This window comes from Panthera uncia, chromosome E1, assembly GCF_023721935.1.
Source record: "Panthera uncia isolate 11264 chromosome E1, Puncia_PCG_1.0, whole genome shotgun sequence".
Lineage (NCBI taxonomy): Eukaryota > Metazoa > Chordata > Mammalia > Carnivora > Felidae > Panthera > Panthera uncia.
Window position 1 is genome coordinate 3036491 of NC_064814.1, and position 25370 is coordinate 3061860.

The 25370-nt window shown below is 56.1% G+C and overlaps 1 protein-coding gene across 3 annotated transcripts in view; it reads left to right on the forward strand.

Annotated features, from left to right (window-relative positions):
• The window catches only part of RBFOX3 (RNA binding fox-1 homolog 3), a 365776-nt gene that overhangs the window by 232046 nt on the left and 108360 nt on the right, over positions 1-25370 (forward strand). For all 3 annotated transcript variants that reach the window (XM_049635557.1, XM_049635558.1, XM_049635559.1), the window contains exon 4: positions 12195-12234. The gene's annotated coding sequence lies outside the window, so the exon portion shown is untranslated. The remainder of the gene's footprint in view (positions 1-12194; positions 12235-25370) is intronic.

Below are 25370 nucleotides of genomic sequence, written 5' to 3' on the forward strand. Positions count from 1 at the left end.
CAGGCGCTGCTCGGAAGAGAAGGGGCAAAGGGAGGGAAGCCCAGAGGCACCGCCACTCTGGAGGCTGGCCAGCAGCTGGGGGGCACGGAGAGCCAGGGAAGGCTGTCCAAGGAGCCCGCAGGGGATCCCTCCTGTGAACCTCAGCTCTGCTCTGTTGTTTCTGTAAATCCGACGTCATCCGGGTCAGGCAGAGCTGTGAACCTCACCCCAACACATCCGTCTGCTGAAGCAAATACTCGACCGGTGTTGCCCAGACACGGAAGCCAGAAGCCCGTCTGCCCACACCTTGTGCTCTGCTAGTTCAGCCGTCCTCGTTAGGGGCCCCTCCCCTAACAAAAGTCATTTTTGTAATTATTACTGAGAGTCCTGCCCATTAGCCCCGGGGGCTCAGGAATGCGCGCATAAAACATTCACAATTTATCATGTTTCCCGTCTCAGCAAAGACTTTCTGCGTGAGCAGAGGACAGCCACTATCTATTATTAAATGAACAGAGCTGTCGATACCCGCACAATCTGCAAATTAACCGCCTGTCAGTGTGGGTTAGTCGCAGGCAGATGGCTTGCCGGGACATGGGTATGATGGGAGGCCACTTTCACTCTTCACTTCTGAGGCCCTTTCCAGCAGAAGACTCCAGAATTGGTAAAGTGAGCAGAGATGTGTTAATCCCGAAAGGGAATCATGGAGCGGTAATCATCTTTTTGAGGTGGCCGTGGTAGTGGCCGTCGGGCTGAGCTCAGCCTGGAAGCTGCACCACGACTCACTCCTCGTGCCCTTGGGGAAGCACTCAGCGCCCCCCCTCCCCCAAGAGCCAGCTCCCCCTGCAAGAGCTGAGACCCTGGAGGAGAGACCAGCAGGTGCTTTAAAGGGACCCAGGATTTGGGGCGCCTGGGTGGCTCAGTCTGTTAACCGTCCGACTTCGGCTCAGGTCATGATCTCGCGGTTTGTGGGTTCCAGCCCCGCGTCGGGCTCTATGCTGACAGCTCAGAGCCTGGAATCTGCTTCAGATTCTGTGCCTCCCCCTCTCTCTGTCCCTCCCTTGCTCCCTCTCTCTCTCAAATATAAACAAACATTAAAAAAATTTCAAAGGGACCCAGGATTTGTTTAATCAGGCACACAGACACAGAAATGACGGTCGTACAGATTGTTATGTACTCACTGTTGCCTAGAAGCAGGAGGTACCCCTCATGGGAAACACCAGGCTGGGTCAGGAGGCAGAGGGAGCAGGAAAATGCAGGCACGAGCCTTTGCTGTGGTTTCCATGGGAAGGACCAGTGTGGCAGGTGCACAGGCACAGGACAGGCAGGCTGAATCATCGCACCGGGCTCCAGAACATGAGGACTGTGGTCTGGTGCCGGCCCTGGGGAGACGAGGGCAGGGGGGAGTGGCCCCGAGTGGATGGAGGCTCCTCCCGTTGGCTGGTTTGCACATTAAAGCCACAGTCCTTCAGGAATTAGCCAGCTCTGGGACAGTCCCTTCAGGGTCAGGGTCAGGGTCAGATAGGCCTCAAAGTCAAATCATCAGGACGCAGAAGACCAGAGGCCCGGTTATGCAGCAGGGTTGGAGCAGAACAGAGGGAGGCTGTTGAAAGTGGGCTTTGCCTTGTTCCCAGCACCTGCCCCGCACCAGCCCGCAGCCCCAGCACAAACGGGGGCTTTGGAGACCCAAGCACCCCTGTTGGAGCAGGTGGCAGTGATGGTGCCGAGTGCCCAGGCTCCGTGGTGCTTCCAGAAGTGGGTTTGCGGGGCTCAGGTGGCTTAGGGGTCTCAGGAGTCCTTTGTCAGCTGCGGGAAGAGGCCGGAGGCTTGTGACATTGCTAATCCAGGGGAGGGGGCCTTGCCCTGGCTGGGCCAGCAGGAAGACCCCTCCCCAGCCTGCCGGTGGCAGGTCCCCGCTCACAGGAAGGACCCGGCGGGCAGGGGTCCACCAGTGGTGGACGAGGCAGTGGTCATGGTCGCCCAGATCGCCGGTCAAGCCTGCAGAGCCCTGAGCCTGGACGAGAAGGCCTGCAGAGCTGGGTCTCGCGGCTAATGAGGCCGGACGCTGAATTGCTCTGTGTGTCAGCACCCGACCAGGCCTTTCCAGCCTCGTCCCCCCAAAGAACGTGACAGTGACACTTCTGCCACCCGAGGCCACCGGCCACTGCCGGCGTGGCCACCTGGAGAAGCCTCAGCTTCCCCACCTGTACGCGGGGACGGGGGCACCCATCCGGCAGCCCTTTGGGGAGGACGAATGACGATTTGTGCAACCTGCTCCCTAAACCACAGAGAACACAGTGCAGACTCCATACGTGAAACGTGTTCGCTTGAAATGTGTTGCCTCCCGGGTAAACCTGCTCGTGTGGGGGGCGTGGTGCTCTTTCTGGACAGAGGAGACCCTGGGTGCAGGTGAAGCCCACTGAAGTCTCCTAGACTCCCACTCTCCGGGGTGGAAGGAGCCGTCAGCCTGGGCATCACTTTGGGGCCCCTTCTGGGGGTTTGTTGCAAACTTCCCTCCCTCCCCTGTGGTCGGGGACTGGGCGCTGGGGGCGGGGGAGAGCCGCACCCTCCCCTTCCGCTTTGGGTGAAACTCAGCCAGGGTCGGCTGCAAGCTCAGTGAGCCGGTCTGCCATTATTGCCCGTTGTCGTCGATGGCCGTCTCCTCCCAGCCACGGGCACCGAGGGGTGGGTACTCTCTTCACCCCACTTACAGGAGAGTAAACCGAGGCACTTGGAGGCTGAGCACTTGCCAAAGGTCTAACGAGCACACCAGGCCTGGCCCTACTGTGCGCGCCCAGCACTGCCGGGATCTTCTCTTCCCTGTGGGACGCTGGAGAAGGCTGCAGCCATCCCATCCCCCGATTTTTTCCCGAGATGGAAATCTCTGCCTCGTGTCCCTCTGTTCCCACGAGTGATTTTCTAGTTGTTGCCTCACATTGGAACAGCGTGTCTCCCGCTTTACAGAAGCCAGTGGGGGTGGGGGGGCACAGGGGGCAGACTGAGGGGGCGTGGTCCTAGACGGTCCCAGGGCCCGCGGGCGCCATGCACTCCACAGACGGCTTTCCTAGCACCCAGCCTTCGGCACTCTCAACCCATCACCTTCTTTTGTTTTTTGTAAGTGGGTTGATGGAGACAGATTTCTGAAAGTCTTAGAGGAATGAACAGGTTGGTTTCTTAGGGGATTTGCTCAGGAAATGAGATTTTGCCCGTCTCCCAAAGGAGAAAGGGCATGTCTAAATTATTGATAGAAAGCATGCCTCGTCTGAGAGGCCAGCACACGGATCGTCTGCGTGTTGAATGGCGCTGTCCGCCCTGTGCGTCGTCCCAGCTCCCTGGCCCGTCTCCGCCGCCCTCCCCATCCCCTGCTGGCGCTGCTCACGGACACAAGCGGGCAGCACCAGCCCCACGCGTCCCACCCACCGCTTCCGCCCAGGGGCCATGAGTTCTCAGCCCGGACCTGCCTCGCTCCGTAGAGCGAAGCCGTGCATCTTCAGGTTCCACTGTGCCCCTTCAGGGCACCTGCAGGGCGCGCTGGACGGGCCTTGCGAACTCACTGGCACCGGAGACCCATCCCCACCATGGCTTTGAACCTAGCCCGGGCTGACTGTCCGTACTCAAGAGCCAGCTTTTAAAGAAACAGAGGGGACGGGCGCCAAGACACCGCAGCCAAGTGGGGACTGGACGGCCGCCCGGACATGGCCATCGCTGAACTCCATTTCAGCTGAGTGTTGAAGGGAACATGGCGTGCGGCGCCCAGCTCCCCGGGGAGCGGCACAGATGGGGCCTCTGCTGCCCTTCGGTTTGCGTTAGGAAGAAGAAAAGCCTGGTCGGCGTAATCAGACACCGGCATATGCCAGCGTGGCCAGGAAACCAGGCCGGCAAAGGTGTGCAGGGCCCGCAGCCCCAGCGCCCCCCGGGGGGCGGGGACGTCCTCCTTCTCGGTCGCCGTGCCCCTCCTGCCGGCCTCGATAAATACCATTGGAGACTGGGCGGTTGGGAGACGGGGTGCCCTGTCCAGGCGGTGCACGGCCCCGTGTGGCCTCAGGAATGACTGGGAGACCACCAGCCGGCCATCGCTTGCAGCTTTTATCCCCATCGTGTTGTGTAGACCATTTTGTACCATTTGCATAGCAACAGGAAATAAGAGGGAAGTGTGTCCATAGATAGAAGTCAAGATCAGAGGGCAGAAAAGACAGGACAGGAAAATACAGCTGCGGGGCTTTGAGATTCAATTAGCAAGGCTCAGGCACAGTTTTTTGTTGTCGTTTCCCGAACGTGCAGGCGGCCAGACCGGAAACACGGCCAACTGTATGATTGTCTTCAAACCCACATGCTCAGCGACAGATGAATGGAGGAACAAAATGTGGTCCCTCCACACGACAGAATATTACTCGGCTACAAAAAGGAAGGAAATTGTAACACCTGCTACCACACGGACCGAGCACGGGAACCTTACATTATGTGGAGTCAGACAGTCACAAAAAGACAAACACCGTGTGACTCCACTCACGTGAGGTCCCTGGGGTTGTCCGATTCACAGAGACACAAAGTAGAATAGAGATTTCCAGGGGCTGGGGTCGGGACGGGGGACGGGGAGTTAGTGTTTAATGGGGACAGAGTCTCAGCCTGGGATGATGGCAACGTTCCGGAGGTGGGTGGACGGATGGATGGCTGTACGACAGTGAGAATGTATCTCGGGCCACTGGACTGCACTTAAAAATGGCTAAAATTGTAAATTTTGTTATATATATTTTACCACAGTAAAAAAAATGTGAACAACCCCCCCCCCCAAAAAAAAACCCAAAACAAAATTTTTTAAACAGTAGATTCAAAATACCCCCAGGGGAATAACAGTTCTCCTGAGGTCCGTCTCTCTAAAAGGTGATTTCGCAGGGTCCAGTTGTGTGACACGAGTGAGGTGAGCGTCCCAGGGGTTGGCATGTCAGGAATAATGTCGGGGGGGGGGGTGGTCACCGAGGGGGAAGAAAGGGCTGCCATGGCCGGAACAGGGCTGTGCCCTGGCTGCTGTAAGGCATTTGAAGGCCGGAAGATTATTGTCCTGGGGCTGTTGACACAAATCACCACTGCCTGAGGGCTGAAAACCAGGGAGCTTTATTCTCTCACAGCCTGGGGGCCAGCAGACCCCAGCCAGGGACTCTAGGGGAAGAATCCTTCCCGCCTCTTCCAGCGCCTGGTGGCTGAGACTTGTGCTTGGCTTGTGGCCGTGTCCCTGCAGCTCTGACTCCGTCGTCCCACGGCCTGTCCCCTGTGCCTGGTGTCTTCTCCTTCCTGGTCCCCAGAGGGACACTCATTGCAGCTAGAGCCCCCCTAATCCAGGGCGGCCCCATGTTGACCCTTAACTACACCTTACACCTGCAAAGACCCTGTTCCCAAATAAGGGAATCCCGTTCTGGGGCTCCAGGTGGGCATGTGTCTCTGGGGGATGTGATTCCACCCGGTACAGCTGGCATCTTGTCCGCGCGCCATCGGCCCGTGGGGTCCTGCAGACTCATCGAAACAACCCGATGCTGGACTGGTCAGCGGGGGTGCCTACTGAAAGCTCTTCAGGAAGAAGCTGAACGCCCGCCCGCCTGCCTCCTCTCCAGGGCTCGGGGGCCCAGGGAAGTTTCCGTGCCCACAGCGGAGTCTCTGGACTCTGTCGACCTTGGGGAGTTTCCCTCTCTGGGCCTCAGTTTCCACCCCTGGCCCACCCGGGGCAAGAGGGTGATACTCAGCAGTGCCTGTGGACACCGTGGATGCTATAAATGCCACTCGGCTGCGGGTGTCACCTGTCCTGGGACCAGTGAGCCCCCTTCACTTCCCAGATCCATGCTGAGTTCAGCCAAGCACAGAAGCTTCTTCCCCCACGGCCCCTCCCAGCGAGGGCAAGGTGCCCGCAGACCCCAGCCCCCCAGATCTAGCCGGAGTGATGTGATGAAGGTATCCAGGGCCGTGCAGAGCTCCGGGCCACTGGGCTGGGCCTGGCGAGCCCAACACAGCCAGGGGAGGGAGCCCGCTGGCCACAGCAGGTCAGAGGAAGGCAGAGGAAGGCCTGGGGCACAGGTGGGAGGGTGTACACACGGGCAGAGCTGCTCTGCTCGTGTCCTGGGACCAGGAGACTCGCTACTCCGCCGGGTGGGCTTTACCCGTGTGCACTCGGTGTCAGCAGCGGATCAGTATCGCAGGGGCCGGACTGGGACAGGACTTCCGGCCTGAGGGCACACACCTTGTAGCGGGGGCTCTGGCGGGCAGGCCCTGAGCCCCGCCAGGCTTCCTGGGAGAGGGATCCAGGCTGCCACCAGCACAGAGTGACCGTACGCCTGCCCTGCCCTGAGGGGGCCATTCAGGGGCTGGCCCCACCCTGAGGCCTGTGTGGGCTGTGGGCTCAAAACCCCGATGGCCAGAACCTGCTAGAACTTCCCAGTCCCTCCCACAGTGGCTTGAGGCCTCTGAGATGTGAGCCAGCGCCCTCCCCTCCCCTCCTCTCTCCTCTCCTCTCCAAAGGTGAATTTCTTTTCAGAAGGAAAAAAAAAAAACCCTTTAAATTGAAGTGGCTCTAACATCATGATCTCCATCATCAAAAGTCATGTTTAAGCCACCCACAGTTAATTTTTTATTTATAAAATTGCGCCCTTCACCTCCAATTCCCCTTAGAGAGAGAGAGTACAAAACGGGCCATTTAATAAAATCCCGGGTAAGATGACAGGAGTCACGGAGGACAGGCAGGCCTCCCGGAGCCACCCCGAGCCCCCCCCCCTTCTCCAGGAGGGCAGGTGCACCCCCTGGGGTGGGCAGGGAGCCCCCCCCCCCGAGGCCCTTCCCGCCACCTGCAGCTGCACCCCTGCAACACATTCAACACCAGTGGCGTCTGTCCTGTGAAAAAACCAGTGCTGTCCCTGCGCGTGGGGAAAACACAGAAGGAGAAAAGCAAAGCAAAAGCGGGCCCGCCGTGCATCCCGGACTGAATGAGTGTGTCCCCCAAGTGCTCCGGCTGACCTCCTGCCCCCCCACCGTGACGGCACCAGGGGGCCTTTGGGAGGCGAACAGGGTCAGATGAGACCCCGAGGCTGGGATTACGGTCCTGGTAAGAAGACACGAGAGCTCGCTGGGTGCGCGCCAGGTGAGGACAGCAGGAAGACAGGAAGCAGTCTCCGGCCGGGACCCGAATGGGCCCGCACCCTGACCCTGGACCTCCCTGCCTCCGGCGCTGCTCAAGCCGCCCAGGCCGGGGCATTTCGTTACGTGCGCCATGTTCTGGTAGAAAGACCCCCTCTCCCTGCTGCAGACATCGGAGCCTCCTCCTGCAAAAACGGGTCTGTTGTCGGGGGCGCCCGGGGGGCTCGGTCACTTAGGCGTCTGGCTCTTGATTTCAGCTCCGGTCATGATCGTGGGGTGGGGGGATCCAGCCCCGTGTCAGGCTCTGCGCTGAATGTGGAGCCTGCTTGGGATTCTGTCTGCCTCCCTCTCTCTCACTCTCTCAAATATATAAAGAAAGGAACGTTTTTAAAACTGGGTCTGTCGTCACCGGCAGCGTCCTTGGACCCGTCAGCATGGGCAAACATTTCCCTCCTGGACCCACCTCAGGGAGAGGCCGCTTCCCCCCCCACCCCCACCGGAGCAAAGGCACCTGCGGCTGACTCTTGCCCCTGGAGCTGAGGAGCATAGGTGTTCCAGAATGACGGGCGGTCCGAGCACCCTTCCCCGGAAGCGCAGGAGGCTGGGACGAAGGTGGAGTGGACCGGGATGAACATCTGAGCGCCCCTCTCTCACCCGGCCGTCGGGGAGAACATCGCCCACCTCGTGGCGGTGGGTGGGGGGGTGAATCGCGTCCACGACAGGGATCCCCCAGAGCAAAGATCACTCTAGAAGAACCCAGTCCCTTCTTCTCTTTTTAGTGTTTATCTATTTTTGAGAGAGAGAGAGAGAAAGAGCGCAAGCTAGGGAGGGGCAGACAGAGAGGGAGACACAGAATCCACGAAGCAGGCTCCAGGCTCTGAGCTGTCAGCACAGAGCCCGACGTGGGGCTTGAACCCACGAACCGCGAGATCATTGTCTGAGCCCAAGTTGGACGCTTAACTGACTAAACCACCCAGGTGCCCCCCAATCCCTTCTTCTAAATGGTAGTGCAGTTCAGGTCCCTGGAGGCAAATGCTTATTGGCTAGTTCGTTCGTTCGTTCATTCAATCATTCATTCACTCAGCAGACGTCCACTGCCTCCCTGGGGGGCGGCCCCGAGCCAGGCTCTGCAGGTGGGGTTTGAAGTCAAGTGCGGGAGGCCGTGCCGCACAGTGGGAGTTCCCACGCCTACGGGTGGGGGGCAGTCTATGCCCCCCTCCCCCGCCCGGCAGAGTCACCACCGTCTCATGGCTCCGCAGACACTGTGTGGAGGCCGTCGCAGTAGGGGTGGGCTGGGCGAGGACCCTCCGAGTTCGGTGAATGCGTCTCGCTCTGTTTGGACTCTGCTGAAGGGTCTTTCCACAGACGCACGTGGGGAAGTCAGCACCCCTGGCCTAATGAGCTGTGCTCCTCCAGGAACCTGATCATCCAGGCAAAAATCACCATAATTGATTATCCCGCTGAGCGGCGGAGAACAGTGTTTGCTAACAGAGAGGCCGAGAATCAGCTCCGTATTTCCTGACCCACGAGCTTGCCCTCGGGCGTCATCAAGCAAGGCTCCGGGGGGGCCTCCCTCCCTCTCCGTCCCTCGCCCCCAGGACGGGTGGTAGGGCGGGGTGGGCGACGTGCTAGAGTAGAGGCGGGCGGGGAGCCCCTGCTCGTCCCAGAAATGCAAGGCAGGCCCCATCCAGGTCGGCCCGTCCTTTAGAGTGTGGCCGGACCACAGCAGGAGTGGGTTTAAATGGGGGCCGCTTCCCTTTCACACCGCGAGGCGTGGGGGAGAGCTCATTCCCCCCCAGAGGTTCTCCCCCCGACAGAGGACAAGGAAGGGCCTGGCCTGAAGCTCAGGGAAGACAGGGCTGCCCTCTGTGTGCCACGGATGCTGGAGACATCGGGCTCAGAGGGCCCTCCAACCATCCCTCTGGTTCTGAATTTTTCAAAAACACGGAGGCTCTTTGGAGATGGACGTGGGTCCCAGCCTCTGAGTCTCCCGACAGGGACCCGGCAGGTGTAATGCCGGTGTTCATGCTACATGGTTTTTGCTTTGCCCAAACGAGGACACTCGGGACAGTGAGAGGCATTTCGGGGAACTCGGAGACTGTTCGAGGAGCCTGGAGGTCAAGGCTGGCGGGTAAGGATGGGACTGCCTTGCCCGCCCTGACCTGTGCTGGTGTCGCCTGTTGCAGATCCCGGGGCCCAGCGTCCCCGGCACTTAGAGGAAACCTGCGGGTTGGGCACAGAGCCTGGAGAGCAGAGGATCCAGAGGGAGGCGTGGGAGTTGTCGGGTGGGAGGGACGCAGGGCGGGCAAGGCGCGGTCCTGTACCCCAGACCCTCCGACTCCGGGGCCGGGAGGCAGACTCCTCTCACCCAGCTCCCGTGCCGTGCACTTGGCCCAGACCCGCGCTCTGGGCTGTTTGCTCACCGGGGCTGGATGGATTGGATTAAATGGAACTAAATTGAATCGGGAGGAAAACTCACTTTAAGAAACCAAGGAAAAAGTCAACAATAAGAAAACCCCCAAATCAACTGAAGGCAGCGGTTGATGCGAGTGGATTGATTCAATCCGTCTCATTTTGTAACGACGCCTTCGTCTGGCAGGGCCTTCCGATCACGCCTGCCCCTCCTCAGAGTCCCTCCGTGAGCCGCGTGTGCAAACGTGCCAGAAGTGGCTTTTGCCACCGTGCCGGAGAGGGAACGCGCCAATCAGCAACCAGGCTGCGGCCGGGCCGCCTCAACGCCCGTTTCCCCACCGTGTGAGCCCCACCTTGGCCCACAGCCCTCTCTGCTGAGGCCGGGGGCCCTGGGGGGGGGGGGGGCGGGGGGAGACCGCCCACAAAACGCAGCCGTGGTGACCGTCACCAGCTCCAACAGCATGTCCGGCGGGCTCTGTGCAGCTAAGTGTTCACTGCCCGCCGAGAAGGGCACCTTCCTCTAGCGGGTGAGAGGGAGTGTGGGCAGTGGGACCCTGCCCCCCAGGAAACCAGCCGTCCCGGTGACTGGGGGTGCCGCTGCTTTGCCCATTCGCGCATTTCCTCTTGTGAAAAGGGAGGATAGAACAGTGCACGCTCCTTAGGGTTACGAGGGCTGAGCGAGGCTACAGTTGTCTATATTTGCTCTTCAGGACCATGTTGACGATGGTAAACGACAGTGATTTTTTCCATCTCAAGAAAGAGGCCCCGTCTGGGTGCCTTTGGATTCTAGAAGCTTTTCGCTTGCTTTTTTTTTTTTTCTGGTTTATGATAAGTTTAAAACACACACACACACACACACACACACACACACACGGGAGAAGGGAAGGGGGAGGGACTGTTTAAGGAGTATACAGTTTCCTTTCAGGGTGACAGAAAGTTCTAGAACCAGATACTGGTTGCACAACCATGTGACTGTACCTAATGCCACTGGCTTGTACACTGTACAATGGTTAAAATGATAAATTTTACAGTATTTTGCCACAATTTAAAAAGATGTGCACTGGGGTGCCTGGGTGGCTCAGTCAGTTGAGCGTCCGACTTTGACTCAGGTCGTGATCTCACGGTTCGTGAGTTCGAGCCCCATGTGGGGCTCTGTGCTGACAGCTCGGAGCCTGGAGCCTGCTTCCAATTCTGTGTCTCCCTCTCTCTCTGCCCCTCCCCTGCTCGCTCTCTATCTCTCTCAAAAGCAAATAAACATTGGGGCGCCTGGGTGGTTCAGTCAGTTGAGCGTCTGACTTCGGCTCAGATCATGATCTCACGGTCCGTGGGTTCGAGCCCTGCATCAGGCTCTGTGCTGACAGCTCGGAGCCTGGAGCCTGCTTCGGATTCTGTGTCTCCCTCTCTCTCTGCCCCTCCCTGCTCATGCTCGGTCTCTCTCTCTCTCTCTCTCTCTCTCTCTCTCCCACTCCCAAAAGTAAATAAACATTAAAAACATAGAAATTAAAAAAGTAACAAGATGTACACAATCCGTACACATATACTTATGAAACACAAGGAGCAGCTGGCTTGTCTGCATCTGTGGAATGTGCAGCCCTTGAACTCGGGGTTGCAAGTTCGAGCCCCATGTTGGGTGGAGAGCTTACTTAAGAATGAAAATCTTTTAAAAGAAACTCTGAAACTTTATTGATATAAATAAGGAAAATTTATGTCCAGAAGAAGCACATAGTGGACACACGCACACCCCTCATTTCTATTTTTTTTGCCAATTTTTTAAATATTTATTCATTTTTGAGAGAGAGAGAGAGAGAGAGAGAGAGAGAGAGCGCGAGCACAAGCAGGGGAGGGGCAGAGAGAGAGGGAGACACAGCATCCAAAGCAGCACACCCCTCGTTTCTAATCTCTGAAGGCAGGATTAGGGGTTCAGACACACTTGTGCGGTCCCCAGGCCCCCAAGCTCAGCTTTGTGACTTTAGGCAAGTGCCTTGGTCTCTCTGGCCCCAGGCCTCGGACCGTAAAATGAGTAAATACATGGCCCCTGCTAGTCTGGCTGGGCCACCTCTGCTGATGGAAGCTCCTGGAAACGGCACACAATTCCACACAACGTGTAGTCACTGCTGAAATCGTGTGTTTGTGGGATTTAGAATATGCTCCTACCTCCATTCCTACTTTGACTGATATGAAAATAGATCTACCCGCCATGAGTGACCTCGGAGGTGGGAAGAGATCCATGCAGAGTGACCGGGGGCGGGAGAGGGAGGTCCCGGTTTGGGATTAAATACCTCCATCAGTCGGCAAAGTCTCTGTGTGCAGGTAACCTCAGAACCAGGTGCTGGGGGAGGGGGGGAAGAAGAGGAAAGGGAAACTCAGAGTTCGGGGCGAGCGGAAGAGAGAGAGAAAACACACGAGAGTGTCCCCAGAGTTACGCAGAAGACGGGTTAGGAAAATGTGGACCCCAGGCCCACAGCGTTGTGTTTTCCGTTGTCTTCGTTAAACCAGACGTGGGCTCCCGGCCACGCTGCAGGCGCACGCGGCACAGGGGCTTCTCCTGGGGCAGGTCTCCTTGGCTCCCGGGGAGGCAGCGCTCCCTCCTCCAGACTTGACTAGTCAGTGAGCAAATAGCAGCCAGCAACCAGATGCGCGGTGGCGACATTGATTGTAATTCTCTCTCCTCTCTCTTTTTCTTTTCTTAGAGAGCCCACAGTGCCTCGGGAAAAATTGGCTGAATAAAAGGTATAAAGACTTTCTTTTTTTTTTTTTTTTTCCTGAATAGTTTTTGACAGATGTGAGCATGTTGAACATCTTGGGTGCTGCTGCTGAAGAATGCCAGGGGTTTCCGGGGCTCCCTGCTCACTGGAGGGAGGGGGCTGGGGGGGCAGAGAATGGAGAGTTTGGCTTGCTTCGCACTAGATGGCGTGTCCTCTCTTGTCCCCCAAAGCGCCAGCCCGAGTTGTGCTGGGAAGGCAGGTGTGGGGACCAGAGGAGCCAGAAGGGAAATGAGGGGACAGGAGTGTGTTTATGGGTGACATTGCTTAGCAACTGCCACCAGCCAGAGAAACAGTCCCTCCTCCCCGCTCCTTTGCTCTGCCCCCACCCCCGACCCCAGGTACTTGGGGCACAGATGCGCGTTCCCCTGGCCTTCGGAGCCTGGGGTGCTGCATGTCCCCACGTGGCCCAGTCTCCTCGGGGAGGGGGCCGCAGAATCGGCTCAGGTCCCAGCAGTGACCCTCGTGGGGGGGGACTGGACCCTCCTGGCCCCAATCCCCGGTCCATGACCCCAGCCCTCGGTCTGCGCACTCCTTGCAGCCAAACCTCCATCACCCGCCTGCAGCCGATCTCCTTCGAAGATTCGCTTGCAGAATTTGACTTTGCAGAAAATTCTATCGTAGCTGTGATGTATTATCTGTTGTGAACAGATTAGAGAGTGCAGGTGCGCCATGTGTTTGTAACCCTGGGCTCCCCGCTGGCTTCCTCGGGGTTGGGGGCAGTGCTCCTGGGTCTCAGGCCTTGTGCCCAAGATAGCCCAGCGTTTTCCGCAGATCCAAAAGGCAAAACAAAGCTGTTGGGTGGCAGGGTCTGATGTCCGCCTGAGCCAAACACCGGAAACTCCTTTTGGTGATCTCTTGTATTGTTTTTACCCCCAAGTACACGCTGGCCTGAAAAGTGGGCACTGTCCAAATGGCCAGGGGGCTGTGTCCTAGAAGCCGGTCACCGCAGGGCCACCCGGGTTCGTGGAAAGGGCAGTCCTGGCCCCGCTCACTGGTGGGACGGGGACAGTGAGGCAGAGCTCAAGGCTCCTGTTCCTGTGCATGACAGGGTCCCCTGGGAGGGGCTGGGGGCTGTCCGTCAGCGTCCGATGCAGTTCGATTGGGGGGAGACGAAGAAAGTGTACCGGCGTGGGCCTCGTGCTCTCATCGGCGAGGTCTCCCCCTCGCAAGGCAGAGCCTCCTGGACGTGCCATTTTGTAAACCGAGTCTTACTTTACAGGGAAACAACCAAAGGAGTCCTCAGGTGAATCTGTGTGTAGGTCAAGGAATCCCCCTCCTAAGGGGTGACGCGGCGATTTGTCTGCCTCGTAAGCTCAGGTTTTCGCACGTTTGTTTTTTGAACAGCTTTGCCCAGGTCTGCGCGCACAATCGACTACGCGTGTTAGAGTGTGCAGTTTGATTAAGTTCTGACACCTGTTTGTACCCCTGACGTCATCATTACAATCAAGATACTGGACGTATCCATCAGTCTCCTTCGAAGGATGTATCTTTTGTCTCTCCCTCCGTGCTCTCCAGTCCCCTTTCCCGGCAAACACTGATCTGCGTGAGTCCCGTCGCTCTAGAACGGTGTGTATTCCCTACGTTCTAGACAGATAAAATCGTACCGTATGCGCTCCTTCTTGTTGTGAGAATAAGTATTCTGAGACTCCCCCAGGTCATGGTGTGTGCGAATAGCTGATGCCTTTTTGTTGCCGAGCGGTGTTCCACGCTGCGAGTTCACTACGGCGTGTTTTCTCCGTTCACCCCTGGAAAGACACCAAGCTTTTTGGTTATTACACATTATTCCCGTACAGGTGTTTGTGAGACACATGCCTTCTTTTCTCTCGGGTAGAACACCCACAAGCAAAATGACTAGAGTTCATGGTGAGCCTGTGTTTCACTTTTTAAGGAAACGTCAAAGTGTTTTTCCCAAGTGGTTGTACCATTTCGCCTGCCCGCCGGCCACGTACGGGAATTACACCCACCTCTCCAACACTTGTCGATTACTCTACATCCTCTCCAACACTTGGTGCCGTTGGCTGTGGTAATTTTCGCCATTATGATGGGCATCGGGGTGGTGTCTCATCGTGGTTTCGTTTGCATTTCCCTGCTGATGAGTGATGCTGGACATCTTTCCATGTGGTTGGTTGACGTCCATCATCCTCAGTGAAGTGTCTTTTCCAACTTTTGCCTGTTTTTTTAAATTGGGTATTTGTCTCCGTACTGTTGCATTTGGGGGGGTTCTTTATATATACTGAATACAAGTCCCTTACAGATGCATGCTGTGCAGGCATTTCCTCCTAACTGATCTGTCTTTCTACTCGCGTAACAGTGTCTTTGGAAGAGCTGGCGTTTTAAATTTTGATAAATTCCAGTCTATCCATTTGTTCTTACGATCATACTTACGATGTTGTATCTGAGAAAGCTTAGCCTGACCCTAGGTCACAAAGATTTTCTTCTCCTGTACTTTCTTTAGACATTTTGTAGGTGTTAGATTTTATGTTTAGGTTTCTGGTTTATCTTGAGTTCCTTCCTGCATGTGGTACAAGGTATGGGTTAAGGTTCATTTTTCTGAACTGAAGCTGTGCATTGATTTCAGTATTACTTATTAAAAGACTATCCTTTCTCCTTTGAATTGCCTTTGCAACCTTGTCAAAAATCTGTTGTCATATGGACCTGATCCCTTTGATCTATATGTAGTCTGTCTTGGTGCCATTGCACACCGTCATGACTATCATAACTTTATAATAAATCTTGAAATCACGTGATGTTAACCCTCCAACTTTGTTCTTGTTTTTCAAAGTTGTATTGGCTACTCTAGGCCCCTTAAATTTCCATGTGGATGGCATTGAATCTATAGATCACTTGGCTGGCCGGGGAGGGGGGCGGGATCATTAACATCTTAACCATATGGAGTCTTCTGCCTCATCAACAAGTTATGCCCCCCCATTGATTTAAGACTTCTTTAACTTCTCTCAACAGTGGTTTGTACTTTTCAGCTGGCGGGTCTTGCACAACTTTTGTCGAACTTACCCTAAGTATTTCATATTTTTTATGGCTACTTTAAATGGTATTTTTCCTTCAATTTCTGACTGTTGCTAGTGTATGGTCATTTTTTAAAACTGTGTGTATGTTGATCTTGAGTTCCACACCTTTATCGAACTTACCTGCGAGTTCTGGTAGCTTTTTTGTGGATTTCATCATATTTTCTGCAGACGATCACGTTGATACAGATGATCCATTGATAAAGACAAGTTTACTTTTCCCTCTCCAATCCTGATGTCCTTACTCGTTGCTGTTGCTTTTTGCTCCACCAGCTAGAACCTCTAGCACACCGTTGAACAGAAGTGTCATGAGAGTAAACACCCTTGTTTTGTTCCTGATAGTAAAGGGAAAGTAATTCTTCTACTAATTGTCATGTTAGCTGTAGGTTTTTCATAGGTTCCCTTTCATTCCTCGTCTGTCGCCAGCGTGCTGAGAGTTTTTATCGGTTTTTATTAAGAAAGGATGTTGAGTTTTCTTAAACTCTTTTCTTGTGTCTGTTGAAATGATAGGTGCTTTTTCAGTTTGTGAATCAGATGAATTAGATTTCCAAACTCGAAACGAGTCTATCACTCACTATTTTTTAAGTTCATTTATTTGTTTTAAGAGGGGGAGAGAGAGTGAGGAAGGGGCAGAGAGAGAGAGAGAGAGAGAGAGAGAATCCCAAGCAGTCCCCTCCCCATTAGCATGGAGCCCGATGCGGGGCTTGAACTCATGAACTGTGAGATCATGACCTGAGCTGAAGTAGGAAATTTAACTGACCAAGCCACCCAGGCACCCCTGTTTTCCTATTTTTCTTTATTTCCTTTTTCCTTTTTTGTTTGCTGTCTTTTGAACAGAGTTTTTAAAATGATTGTGTTCCATTTTATTTCCATTACTGACCTATTAGTTATCGCTCTTTGTTTTGTTACATTGATGGTTGCTTTAGAGTTTATGAGTTTTGTAAGCTGGTTCCCACCTCCCTTCAAATGATTGTTAACCCACTTGACATACAGTACAAGCATACTTCCATTTCTCCATCCTGGCCTTATATACATATGTTATAAGCCTTACAACATAATGCTATTTGTATTTCTTTGTTTAGACAGTAAGTAGTATTTTAAAGAGATTTAAGTGATAGGAAAAAAGCTCTCCTGTGTTTATCCATATAGCTACCATTTCTGGTGGTCTCCATTCCTTTGTGTGGATCCATATTTCCATCTAGTGTCATTTCCCTTCTCTCCGAAGGACTCCCTTCAGTATTTCTTAACATACAGCACCAACCTGCCGGTGGTAAATTCTTTCAGTGTTTGTGTATCTGAAAAAGTCTTTATTTCAACTTCATTTTGGAAGACATTTTTGCAGGGTGCAGAGGTCTGGGTTGACAGGTGCTTTTTCTTTCAGTGCTGCAAAGGTTCAGGGCCTTCACAGCTCCCGTGGTCTCAAAGCCTGCTGTCGTTTTCGTCTTTGTTCCTCTGTACAGAATGTGTCCTGTTTCCCTGGCTCCTTCTAACATTTTCTCCTGCAGTGTTTAATCTGCCATTAATTTCATCCGGTGTATTTTTTTTTCACATCAGATGTTGTAGTTCATATTCCACAGGTTGAATTTGCACATTTTCCAATATCTTACATGTCTCTACTTACTTTCTGGAACACGTGGAATATAGTTACAATTGTTTTAATGCCCTTGTCTGCTAATTCCAACATATGTGTCAGTTCCAGGTCAGTTTCGAATGATTGATTTTTTTTCTCCTCATTTCCCGTGTGCCTGGTAATCTTTGACTGGATGCTGGACATTGTAAATTCTACCTTGCGGGGTGCTGGCTACTTCTATTCCTATAAATATCCTCGGATTTTATTCTGGGATGCAGTTAAATTACTCTGAAGCAGTTTGATCCCTTCCTCTCAGATCTTACTGCTAAGGTTTGCCGGATGGGCCCGAGGCATGGTTAGTCCCCATCAAGTGATCCCACTGCCAAGGCAAGGTCGTCTGAGCGTTCTACCCGTTGTTCCATGAACCGTGAAGGGCTCCAGTGAGGCTGGTGGGGACACACACGTTTCCTGGCCCCGTGTGCATGCTGAGCACGGTTTCCCCTAACCGTTCATGTGGTTCTTTCCTCAGCCTCAGGGCTTTTCCTCAAATGCACGGGATGATCAGTACTCGGCTGGACACTCACGGGGACCCTCTCTGGTTCTCCAGGGTCTCCCTCTGTCCAGTTCCCCGCTCTCCAGCCCTCTGTTTTGCAACTCCAGCCATGTTGGTGTCCCTGGACTCTCAGCCCTGACTCCTCAGCTCAGGGAGCCCACCGGGCTCCACTTGTGGTCCCTGAGTCTTAGCCTAGAAGTTCTGCACACAGTGAGCCATGGGGGGCTCCCCTCACTGTTTCCCGCCTCTCAGGGATCACTGTCCTTGCTGATGGACAGGACAGTGTGTGGTCCTGTGTCTTGAAAACCGTTCTGAGTTGCTTGCCACTGTGCCAGGTGGGAGAGTAATTCAGTCCCCTTTCCTCCATCTTGACTGGAAGTGGAAACTTTCTCCTGCCTGAACTCAGATCCTGTCACACGTGGTCTGGAGACGCCCATGCGCACACACATGCAGGCAGCCCCAGGGACACACAGGTCCGTTGCCGGCCCTCATCCCCATTTCCCTCCTCAGCCAGCCCTGGTTGGAGGCTCGTGGGAACACGTGGTCCGAGCATACAGACCAGCGCTGTTGTTCCGTTTGTCTTGAGATTGGCCTCCTTCTCCTCAGTGCAGAGGAATCTGCAGCAGTAGGAGCATAGCTCTTGAAAGATGGTTGCAGAGTGCTCTTCGTGGAGCCTCTTTTCCGGAACGCTTTGATGGTAAAGAATAAGGGAGGGGGAACAATGCCTCCAAGGCTCTCAAAACCTCGGTGGTAGGGGAGGTCAGAAACCCGGAGAGAAGGGAACCAGTGCCTCCCAGCAGCCCCGCCGCCTCTCCAAGGAAGCGTGTCACAGAGCACTGGGGACAGAGTCCTCTTTGCCCTAACAAGAGAAACCAAGCAGGGAGGAGGACCCATCCGAGGCCCAGGCTATTCATTCTTCTGAATCCCAGTCCCCTCACCCACCCTCTGCCAACCTGGGTGTGGACAGAGCCACGTTCTTTATCTGTGCACGGCACTTTCCGGCCTTTAAGGGCCTCAGACTGCTGTCAGCACATCCGACACGTGTTATCCCGTTTGACCCTCCCAGCAGGGTCCATCTTATGGATGGGGAAACTGAGGCTGAGGACGGGCAAATGATCTGCCCAGGCTCAGGCTGCAATGGCTGAGGCAAGACCACAGCCCCGACTATCCAGGCTTCGTTTCATGCTGAGAATTTTCCTTGAGCAAAGTTGAGGTTCCCAGTAAGAGTGTGGGTTTCTTAAACTGAGTGTCTGAGCTCCTGTCATAGGTGCCTCCACTTGTCATGCCAAAGGAGCCAACTGACCAGCATGGGACACAGACTCCACCCCCCACCCCCCATCTCCGGCCCGTGAGGGCTCTCCTCTCCTTCGAGAAAGCATTCTCATTGTCAGGGTGGTTGGCTCTCTAGTTTCATGGGACTACAAAGCTCCTCACTCATTATAGAGCTTTTTTGGGAGTATCAGATGCTCGGAGCTCTCTGATGTGCACGCACATGTGTGTTTGGACTAGTGCATCAGTTAGGCTGTACGATGGAAAGAAAAGGGTAGGGGGAGATGCCCAAAAATGTTGACCACAAAGCGTTCACCCAAACCCACGGCCGTTTCTGACTCCGCTAAGGCCAAAGCTGCGTTGCATGAGCAACAGGAGAACCGCGTGCCAGAAAATTCCCAAGTCCTGTGTCACAGGGACTGAAAAGGGTCCCCGATGCCTCCCTTGACTTTCAGGATGTATCCAGCTGGGTGGTTTTGTGCTACCCGCAAAAGAGGCAGGACACTAAATATTTGAGAGGGGATCGGGTAGGGTGACAGAAAGAGCCTGTGTACTCGCGCGTGTTTGTGCGGAAGTATGAAAACCCCGAGTCTGTGTTTTCCCCAGGGTATTAATTACAGTTGGAAAGGAGGCTTGTCCGGGCGTGTTCCGCTTGGGCAGAGTAATTTATCATCCGGTTTCAGGGAGCGGGAGGCAGGTCACGGTGCAGAGAGCAAGACACACATCTCTCTCTCTCTGACTTCACAGCCGCCCCACCTGCTCCAGGGTGGACGGCTGTGCCCAAGGCACATGCCCGGGGGCGCACAGAGGGCTCTCCAGGGGAGAGAGGGGAGGCCTCGGCATGATCCTCCTAAGACAGAAGCCGTGATGGGAGAGGCCCGTGCAAGTCCAGCCACTTGGACGTGTGCCTTTGATGGAGGGAAGGCCGGCCTGGCTGCCCACACCGTTGCCTTTTGATCCTGTCGCCCCTCACGGCGACTGACAGGAGGACAGGTGGTCTCCGTGGGGGTGGTCTGAAAAGAAGGCGGATTTTATTCCTACTGATGGCTAAAATCAGCGTCTGTGTCTGTTCGCCCCTCAGCAGAGGAGAGGTCGTCTGTGTCTGTTCGCCCCTCAGCAGAGGAGAGGTCGCTAACGATGCGATGGTTGTGATTTGGGACCTCCCTGGCCTCGGGGACGTGGCTGGAGGGGAGAAATCCGCACAGAGGACCTGGCCACTCCTCCCTCTGCCTCTGGGTCCTCCCGCCCTCCCCTGGGCACCGGGACCACCCCCTGCATCCCTCCAGCTGCTCAGGATCTTGCTGGCACTTTGCTTCTGTCCTCTGACCCACCCCACGGCCCACGGGGGCTCCTGCCTCCCGCTGCTGCAGGTGGACAGCAGACCCTGCAGTCCGCATGGACCTCACATTTGCTTTAAGCAGTTTAGGAATGGTTTTTCTGAAAAGTTACGAATTTACGTAATAGTAAGTACTCATTTGTGATTAGGTCACCTCTCCACGCCACCCTCCCCCTCGCACCCCAGCCGGCAGACGACGGGCAGGGCCCCACTCCCACACCTGATCTTCCCGTGAAGGGACAGGCCCAGTGCAGCACCAGTGACCCAGTCAGCGCAGGTGCCGTGAGCACCTACTACGCGCCAGGCACCGTGCTAGGTGCCGGGGATACGCTGAACCGATCAGACCGATACTCCGTCAAATGGTCGCTTCCTCCGGGCGGGGGGCCTCCTTGGTTTCTGACATCGCCGGGGCCGCCTCAGGCAGGTCTGTGGGAACAAAGGGAAAACCACGGAAAAGCGGAGGCCCACCTCGCGTCTGTGGATGTTCCCTTGCTCTGCTGTTCGGCCTGCAGCCTCCGTCTCTCAGGACTTCGTTATTCCTCTGCCGGCACTCGGCGCACAGGGCTGGCGGTCTGTGCCAGAACCGAGAAATCTCCACGGCTCCTTTGTCAGGTGTCCAGCCTGCCAGCTCGCTGGCACTTGCAGACGAGCTGGAGGGAGAGGGAGCAGGGGGGGCGGACGGAGGAGCGAGGGTGGGAGCAGAGCGAGGCCGCGAGGTCACCGCCCAGGATGCCCAGTAGGGTCCCCCAGGCCGGCCGGGTCCCAGGGCCCCCTGAACACCCTGGCGGAGTCTGAGTTTTCCTTCTCCGGTGTCACGGCGAATGTGTTCACTCTCCTCCCCCTCCCCAGTGTCACACCTGCTTTCCCCTCGTTCGCAGGCCTGCAAATCCCCGTAATTGGGTCTAGAATGGCGGCCATGTGTCAAACACCCCTAGGCACCAGGCCCTTTCCCCTGGTGATTCTTCAGCCCCATCACCATCCAGAAAGGTGAATGCGGTTGTCCTCACTTTGCCAGAAAGGAAACTGAGGCTCAGAGAGGTTTAGTAACCTGCTCAAAGCCACACAGTGAGTCAGCAGAGCTGGAACGGGAGCCCAGGTCCCAGTGACGCCAGACCCGGGGCCCTCCCGCCCCAGCAGCCTGTCAGGTTGTGCCTGGTGTCGTCAGAGACACAGCACATGTTCTCTCAGTCAAGGTTGGGAGGAGAAGAGAGGGCTGCCCGTCAGGCCAAGAAGTCATCCCTGCTCCTCAGAGGGCACTGGCTCTAAAGAAATCTTCAGGATGGCTGGAGGATCTCGAATATTCCTCCTTAGACACCAGGTCCTCCCCGTCTTTTTAAAGAATGTACTACTAGGGGTGATGGGAGTGCTTTTAAAGTCTAAGTTGGACTGTGCCCCTCCCCCAGCGCTCACATCCTCCAACGGCTCCCAGTTCTCTTGGAGAAAGGCCAAGTCTTCACAATACCCTCCCATGTAAGACCTCATGTGATCTGGCCCCATCACTCCTCTGACCACCTCTCCTACTGCTCCCCCTCGTTCTCATGACTCCAGCTCCCGGGCCACCTTGCCCGTTCTCTGAAGAGCCAGGCACATCCTATGACAGAGCCTTAGCCTGTACTCCCTCTCCTAGGAGAGCCTCGGGGCTCTTTTCCTCGACTCCTCCAAACTGCACTAAGGATCACTTCCCCACTTAGGTCCAGCCTGACCATCCCCTCTTCTAATCAAGGACAGGATAACAGTATGGTTGGTTGGGTGCTCTCAGGATTGTCTGAATGACTACCTCCGAAGAATGCTGGCTCCTGAGATGTCCCTAGAGGTGGGCCACCGGGCTGTGTTCTCAACCCCACCCTAGTGATGATTTTTATCAGTGATTCACATAAGCATGTGATCGGCATGATGACCAGGTTCTAGTTAATCTGAAGCTGAGAGGAATAAGTAACAGTTTGCCTGGTCTACTGGCTGGGAGCAGAGAGGAAATTTAAAACTACGTTTAATCATCAATGTAAAGGGCGGCTGAGTGGCTCAGTCAGTTACACGTCCAACTTTAGCTCAGGTCATGAGCTTGCGGTTCACGAGTTCCAGCCCCGCATCGGGCTCTGTGCTGACAGCTCAGAGCCTGGAGCCTGCTTCGGATTCTGTGTCTCCCTCTGTCTTTCTGTCTGTCTGTCTCTCTCTCTCTCTCTCTCTCTGCCCCTCCCCTGCTTGCTCTCTCCCTTTCTCTCTCTCTCTCTCTCTCTCTCTCTGTCTCTCTCTCTCTCTCTCTGCCCTTCCCCTGCTTGCACACTGTCCTCTCGAAGATAAATAAACATTAAAAAAAAAATGTTTTTAAAGAATTAGCGTAAAATCTTGCTCTTGGGTCCAAAACTACTAAACAGATGAGTATAAGAGGAAGGAGACTTAGGGGTTTTAACTGATGGTGAGTTCGGTATAATTAAGAGGACTGTCCAGTCCGCTTGGACTACCGCAGACCGGGTGGCCTGAAACACGGCTCCAGAGGCTGGAGTCCGAGACCCCAGGACTGGTGCAGTCAGGTCCCGTGAAGGCATCTGTCAAACTGCAGACCATCGTACCCTCACGTGGCGGGCAGCTGAGGCAGGAAGCAAGCTCTCTTGTGACTCATCCAACTGTAATCACCCCCCAAACACCACCGCGCAGAGAGGTGACGTTCAACATACGACTTTAGATAACTTTGCAGGGGGGACGCATTCAGGACAGTGACCAATAACTTAGCATCCAAACTGAGGGCATGAATAACATGGTGTGAACCAGGAGTGTCCCGGGCTCACGGGAGGGTGTGGTCACCCTAAGCATCAACGGCTGCCCTCAGAAGCCCGTTTTGTTGGGATTGCATGAGAAGAGGCACGTTCCCGGAGGACCGAGTTGGTCGGCTGGAGGCTCCGTGGAATGTCGGGTTCCCCTTGGAGGTGGCTGCCGTGAGCCACGGGGGACCGTTCAAGGGACATCCCGTAGGGGTGAGAGCTGTTTGCTCAGAGGAGGAGAGTTGGGGCGGCCAGCTGGTGTGCCTCAGATATCTGAGGGCCGTCCTGCAGAAGACAAGGGGGGCCTCAGACCCACTAAGGTCCATGAGACCAGTCCTGGGGGGCAGATCTCGGGGGGCTGCATGAAGGACAGCTTTCCAGGGAAGACAGCCGGGCAGTGATGGGTGGGCCATCTCCGTTCCCTCCTCATCCTCAGGGGCCTGCAGAGGCGTTTCTGTGTCGGGAGGGGACAGCCCGGTGACTTCTCGGGCCTTCACCAGAGGCGGTGCTCAGTGGCCAGCACGTGTCACTGTGTGGGAAGCCCCCCTTTCAGGGAGGACACAGAGAGAGGGCCGGCAGGCGGGAGGGAGGCTGAGGTCAAGCCTGCCCTCCCTGATTCCTTCTGCTGTCCCCCCGCCGCCCCCCCCCCCCGCCGCCTGCTCAGCTCCTCTCGCCCCCGCCCTCCCAATGCTGAGGTGGGTTTTCCCTTCCCTGCTGAATTATTGAAAGTGTCGTTGGCTTTATTGCCGTGCTGGAGGGGCACTGCCGCAGAGCCGCAGAGCTTGGAATGTGCCCACGGTCCGGAGATTCGCGGCGGCCCTTAACATCCCCTGCCTGGGCCCCCGGGTGGGGGGAGCTGCTCCCAGCCCCTCCCCTCGCCCTTCCCCCATCATTGACTCCCAGTGGCTGGCCTTCCGACCGGAGGATGATGTGTCCATGCCGCCCGCCTGGAGGGCCGTGGATTGAGTTTGTGGCAGATGTGACCTCCCAGCCCAGGTGCGGAGCCATGTCTCCGTGCGGGGCCCAGAGACGTCCTCCAGCAGCTGACCAGCTGAACGCCTCCAGGGCATGTGTGGAAGTGGCCTGCGGGGGGCGGGGGCGGGGGCGGCACTCTGATGTACGTTTATGGGGAAGGGTTGGCGTGGAGGCGTGGCTGTGCGTGCACAGTATACACACGCGTGTGTGCGGAGAGGGACCCGTGCGCTGGGGGGGAGGGGGGGGTGTGCACGCGTACCTGTGCCCGCAGCTCCTTGTGTGCACATGGCTCCCCCGTTTCCGCGTGTGCACACGGGTGTGGGCTTTTACGGCAGGCATCCTGGAGGTTAACTCAGCAACAGGCCCTGTTTGTGAGATGTCGCCGTCTGAGCCACTTTCCAGAAAGGGCGATGGTGTGGCCGCCCCAGGGTTCGGAGGATGCCAGGAGACACGTGGCTTGTTCGGGGAAGCCGCTGTCAGCACGGTCAGGCTCCCCGGGCTGGACCAGCATGCGAGAAAGGGCGAGCGGTCAAAGCGCTTACAGGGACCGACTTCCCCACTCGCTCCCCAGAGGTGTGGTGTGCAAAGTCCAGCACTGGAGCCCCAAACTCTCCCTCGGACACTGGCTGGGAGACCCGGACAGGAGAGGTGACCGCTGCTGTCTCTCCACGAGGAGGTCCCCCCCCCACCCCCGCTGAAGGCAGCGCAGCCTTGAAATTCTTCAAGTTCTGTGCCCTCAGCCCCCTTTCAGGGGCACCTGCTGTGTGCCCAGCTCCTCGCCAGCTGGCCTGGCTAGACAGGTGTGGCAGAGCCCCCCTGACCTCCAGGAGCCGCCCGTCTGCGCAGGGCAGAGACAGCAAGTCCAAACTCAGTGACGAGGCCACGTGAGCGGGCTGGATGCCATGGAAAGTAAGGACAAGGGCTCGAGACCGTCTGCGGTGGGCAGTGTGGTCTCTGGGAGCTTTCTGAGCCCAAAGCCCAGCTCCACAGGCCTCTCTGGACACACCCAGAGGAAATGCGACCAGGTGGCAGCCCGGAGCTGTGTCCACAGGGCGTGGCTGTTCATCTGCCTCGGCCAGGACCTGGAGAAGGAGGCCCGGGGACGCGGGGTGGGTGTGGGCACTGCTCACTCACTGTCGCTGGAGCTCTGGCCTTTTGAAAAGCAGAGGGGGCCAGACCTTCCTCAAGCCACAGGGAGGCAGGGGGACCCGTCGGCTCCGATGTCTTGCTCCTGGGTCGCTCACCCTCCAGTGGTACAAGCGTGCTTTTTTTGCGTGTCATTTGACTGTTGATCATTTGGTCAATCTCCTCTGATCTTTGAAACAGCCTGGGAGCAGGGATGGTGCTGTCACCCTGGCTTAGCTCAGAGCTGAGCTGGAAGTGACAGAACCGGGTTTGCTGGCCCTTGGGCCTCTGGACCCTCTGGCCAGGCCCACTGCTTGGCTTGGGCCGGCTCCTAAGTGCTGGCGCGCCCCCAGGGGCCTGAGAAGACCGTTAGACCTGCTGCAGATCAGGCAGCGGGTCCCCGGGGAACCTGCTCTCCTCTGACTCCGTTCCCGGCCCCCAGTGTTTGCAGCTTGTGAAGGGTTCTGGAAACAAAGAGTGCAGTGTAAGCACAC